This window comes from Carlito syrichta, unplaced genomic scaffold (assembly GCF_000164805.1).
Source record: "Carlito syrichta isolate Samal-C Ts95f unplaced genomic scaffold, Tarsius_syrichta-2.0.1 Scaffold302434, whole genome shotgun sequence".
Lineage (NCBI taxonomy): Eukaryota > Metazoa > Chordata > Mammalia > Primates > Tarsiidae > Carlito > Carlito syrichta.
The window spans coordinates 259,714-265,330 of record NW_007246530.1 but is presented as its reverse complement, the minus strand read 5'-3'; the positions used below and the strand labels follow the sequence as shown (position 1 = coordinate 265,330).

At 41.9% G+C, this 5,617-nt stretch overlaps 1 pseudogene; it reads right to left on the bottom strand.

Annotated features, from left to right (window-relative positions):
- Positions 1-293: 293 nt before the first annotated feature.
- LOC103259002 overlaps positions 294-5,617 on the bottom strand; it is a 7,204-nt pseudogene continuing 1,880 nt past the window's right edge.

Genomic DNA, 5,617 nt, shown 5'->3' with positions numbered 1-5,617 from the left:
CCTTTCCCAACAGGCCCCTGATAAGACTTTGCCTCTAGACACTACAGACTCACATTCTTGGCGTTGTTTCCTATTCTCCTTCCAACCCTGTGCTCCAATATACTTATATTCTTTTTCTACAGCAGAGAAGTTAGGGACACAACAGTCTTGCTTAATATGGGGGGAAAATATGTTCCTATTCAAACTCCAACTTTTCCAATGAGAAAGTCTTCTTGGTTATCTTTTTTCCCCACCTTGCCTGGACTTATGAGTGGGAGACCTATTGTAACAGGTGAAACAAAGTCCCTGGTATTCTAGATAGACACAGACATGGGATCTATCAAAACTTTCACGGTTGTCTTCAAGGTTGCAGATATAAACTCTCTTGAATTTGTCTTCTGAAATGTAAGCCCTTCAGGATTAGTTGCACTCTGTGAAGTGCCAGAAGATACAGTCAAAAGAGGTGAGCGGGACCCGCCAATGCCGCCACACACGCTGTCACGGGGACAAAGGAGTCGAGTCAGAAGAAACAGACTGGCATTGCCCTTGACGATTTCTCCGAAGGGCTTTGCATTTGGCTTTATGGGGAACAAATATTCTCTTACAATTCCTGTGAACAATTTTATAAATAATTTATCTTAATCCCCTAGAACACTCATGATGTACTCCAATATGACGAAATGTCACCAAATCTCACCATCACCCTCACAGCCCAATCACGCTAGTGTAACTCAGTGTCCATTTGTTTTGCCAGGCATTTTGGCACAGTTGAAAGGCGCCACTAAGCTGGATTTTTTTTTTTTTTTTTTTTTTTGAGTTGGAGCCTCACTCCGTCACCCAGACTGGAGTGCAGTGGCTGCTCCCGGCCACCGCAGCCTCGACCTGCTGGGCTCCGGCGATCCTTCCGCCTCAGCCTTCCAAGTAACTGGAACTACAGGCACGTGCTACCACGCCTGGCTCATTTTTTGGTTTTATTGTAGAGATGAGGTCTCACCAAGTTGCCCAGGCGAGTCCCGAACCCGCGGGTTCATGCAATCCACTCACCTCAGCCTCCCAAAGGCACAGGACTACAGGCTGAGTCACCGAGCCGGGCTGGATTTTTTTTGATGTGGTACATATACACAGTGGAATATTATGCAGCCATAAAGTAGGACAAACATATGAACTTCACAGCAACTTAGATGGATTTTGAGTCAATCATATTCAGTGATCTATCACAAAGAACAGGGTACCACATGTTCTCACTCATAAGCGAACCTTGAACAACTCTCATAATACTATAAGAAAGGGATTGGCAGTAGTGGGAAACCACCAGAGGAGAGGGGGTGGGATTGGCAGTTGAGGAAAACTGCCAGGTGAAGGAGGGGCACACCTCATCGACATGGGTACCTGCATAACGAACATTTGTATACCTAACCTGAATTGTTCCCCACATCTTTAAAATTTAAAAAAAACTAAAAATAAAAAAAGAAATGCACCACTTAAATGGCTTAGATAGAAAATATGAAATAAAGTCTTCAAAATATTCCTTAGGATAAAATATTGCATTCATCATTCCTACAATATAAGCCTACATGAAGAAATTGGTTAAAAGTGTTTAAGAATAACAATGGTTTCTATAAAACCCTTTACATACTGGAGCTTGACTTTCACCTTTGATACTGACTGCATGACAAATTGTATAAACCATAATAAGTAAACCACACACTGCAAGATTAAAGCCCCAAGTGAGAAAGTATTAATCACACCAAACACATATTTGCTTTTCTGTTGGCATCCAAATGGAATTGTTTCTCTATAAGTTAAACATGCCCCACGGTATAATGCTGATCCAAATCTGTGCACTTGGCAACAGAAGAGGGAAACTTACCGACTTTCGTCCATTGTATGGGCATGTTTTTCTCCAACTGAAACGATCAACTTGGATGAAGTTGGGTTCTGTCCTCCTCTCTAAGTGTTGCCAAGTCCAGCATTTCATGTTTGAGTGAGTAAAAGAGAATGATCTGTTTGTTCAGTAGCTTTCAGGTCGGCAGGGGGAAAAAGTGTAGTCACAGATTCATTTGAAAATCTTTTAAAAAGCCCAGACTTCACCCCAAATAATGCACACCCACTCCTATTCACCAAATTTCAGATTTACTTCAGGGGGTTCTTGGTCCCACCAAAGTCAATCACTTGCAATAGCATACATACGTTGAGCTACCATTTAATTCTCATTATTAATGGAATAATGTGTTTTCTTGATTAAATTAGCATCACATAACCTAAGACCAAAAAGATGATCATGTCTTGAAGTAGGAATGAATAATAACACAGATAGAAAGGAACTTCGCCGGTCCTTCCCTCCCTCCAACTTGTCCATAGCACCTCCTGTCAGACGCCTCACTTTGTGTACCACAGGATATCATGAGTTCTGTGTCTTCTGAGGCCCGTTTCTTAACTTCCTAACTGGCGACATTGGCTCACATCTGCCTTGATCATAATAGGTACTTGAATTGGCTATTTATTGTTTTTTTTATCTGCCTGTCCCCTTTTAGACAAGCTTCCTATGTTTGAAGAGTTTCCACCTTTGAGTCTCACTTTCTTGGTGGAAGTAAAAAGCCAGAAACTCACTGTCCCAGCCCCCCTTGCAGCTGGACCCTGGCATGTGGCCTTGTTCTTCCAACGAGATTTAATTCACCTAAGTATTTAATTCCAAGAGAATGAGGTAAAAACACTGTGACTTTTGGAATCAATCCTGGCAAGGTTGGTCGGAGACACTAGCTATGAAAACTCTCAAGATTTCAGAAGTGGCATTGACAGAATGTCCAGGTGCTCAGCATCCACAGGGCAAGGCTGCAGGTCCCCTGCCCACCGCTGACAGCGTGGTGTTCCCCTGGAATAATCTGGCAATATAATCTGGGCATTGCTCCTGCTGTCTAGACTCTAAGATTCTGTGGCCCTCCTGGAGACTCTGTGAGTTACTTTAATATCCCTTCAAATATTCTCTTCTCCTTCACTAACTCACTCAGTATTTGTTGAGGGGTTACCATGTGCTGGGCACTGTTATGGGTGCAGGGAATCCAGGAGGAACAGAGCAAAAATGCCTGTCCTTGTGGTACTTACATTCTAGTGAAGAAGGGCAGGTAATAAGCAAATAAGTAAATCAATATACAGTATATCACAGATGTATATGGGCAGCCACAGAGTCGCAGTTTAAAATAGGTTGTGGTCAGAGAAGACTTCATTCAAATGAAAAGGCGATGTTTGAACAGTTGAGAACGATGGAGCATACCTGGTGCACATGGTGAGGCAGCACCCACAGATGGAACACAAAGTCAAGGTCACGAGGTGAGAGCAGGCCCTAGAAATGTTTATCCACAGTGCTTACCACGGTCATTTCCCTGAAGTCATCCCCTCATCCCAAGAGAAACAGTACATGGAGAGAACACTCACCCTCATCCTAATCTGAGAGTTGGCGTTCAATTTATCCAGAAGAAATTTGAAAAGCTTCCTAGAAATACCAAGTTGAGCTTAGGCAATATTAGTGACCTACAGCCAAACATATCCATCTCGCCAAACACAGCAGCATATGCTTATTTATTAACAAAAAATCTACTTAAAGAAAAAGTAGGTAGCACTTCATTAATCTTACAACTTCGAGGGTTTATTTTGGCATTCTTATCTCATAAATATTATTTGTACGCAACCATGAAAATTGTCACTTGAGGAAGATTTCTTTATCAAAAATTCAAGTACCTATTATGATCAAGACAGATGTGAGCCAATGTCTCCAGTTAGGAAGTTAAGAAACGGGCCTCAGAAGACAGAACTCACGATATCCTGTGGTACACAAAGTGAGACGTCTGACAGGAGGTGCTATGGACAAGTTGGATGGAGGGAAGGACCGGCGAAGTTCCTTTCTAGCTGTGTTATTATTCATTCCTACTTCAAGATATTATCATCTTTTTAGTCTTTGGGCCAGGCTTGGTGGCTTAGGCCATAATCCCAGCACTTTGGGAGGCCAAGGCGAGTGGATTTCCTGAGCCTGTGGGTTCAAGACCAGCCCAAACAACTTGGCGAGACCTTATCTCTACAACAGATAAAAAATTAGCCAGATGTGGTAGCGTGCCCCTCTAGTTCTAGCTACTTGAAAGGCTGAAGCAGAAGGATCCCCGATGCCCAGCAGGTCTGCTCTCCAGTCTGGGCAACAGAGTGAGACTCCAACTTAAAAAAAAAAAGTTCAGAGCTTAAAAAAAAACAAAACTCTAAGACTATTAATCTTGGTGTAGAGTTTTTATTTTTAAATCTAACCATGACTCAACATCTAGAGTCAATAAAAGACTGACACATTTGAATACATAAAAATAAAAAAAAGCACCATAAACAAAGTCAAAAGAAACTGACACATTAGAAGAAAATATTTACAACATATACCATGGTGGATGGAGGGAGCTAATATCCTTTATATCTAAAGAACTCTTAAAAGTTGAAGGGCAAAACAAAAAACCTGAAAGAAAAATGAGAAAATACATGCATAGACAATTTCCAAAAAAGATATAAAACTGGCCCCAAAACACATGAGAAAAATACTCAAACTCACTCATAATTAGAGCAATTCACATTAAACAATAGTAAGATATCATTTCTCACCTGTCAGATTAAAATTAAAGGCAAAATTTAAAAAGCTTGGCAGCTCATTGTGTTGGCAAGGTGTTAGGGAAATGGGCACTGTCATATGTTGCTGATTTAATTGCAAATTGGTACAATCATTCTGGAGGAAAATTTGACAAAACTAAATTGCACTTACCTTTTGACCCCAGCAATCTCATTCCAGATATTTACCCTGAAGTGACACCTCCGAAAGTACATATGCACAAGTAAACCGTGGAAGTATTTTTTTGTAATCGTGAGATACTAAAAGCCACCTAAATGACCACAGGCAAGAGAGTCACTGGATAAATTATATACATCCACGAATTGAAGTACTAATCTGCCGTTGAAAGACTGAGCTGGATCTCTATGAACTGACTCAGAATTATTTTCAGCAAACGCTGTTAAACGAAAAAAGAAAGGTGTGAGAGAACATCTATAGTGTGTTACCTTCTGTGTAAGAAAAAGGATATAAAAAATACACATGGTTCTACTCATTTGTGAGAAAAAAACTAAATCAGAAACAAAAGGAATTGATCATCCACAGATGCGTTGCAAAGGAGTGAAAAGATGGGGAGGGAGGCGGAATGTAGAGTAGTAGGATGAGGTAGGCGTTTTTGTTTGTTTGAGTTGGAGTCTCACTCTGTCATTCAGGTTGTCATTCAGCATGCAGTGGCATGCTCACGGCTGGCCACCACAGCCTCTATCTGCGGGCTCAAGTGACCTTTCTGCCTCAGTCTTCCAAGTAGCTGAAACTACAGGTAGGTGCCACCACACCCAGCTAATTTGTTTGATTTGTTGTAGAGTCAAGGTCTTGCCAAGTTGCGCAGGCTGATCTTGAACCCCCGGGCTCTGGCCATCCTCTGTCCTACGCGTCCCAAAGTGCTGGGATGACAGGCATGAGTCACTGTGGCCAGTGGTGCTTTGACTCTTTTTTTTTTTTTTGAGTTGGAGTCTCACTCCGTCACCCAGACTGGAGTGCAGTGGGCGCTCCCGGCCACCGCAGCCT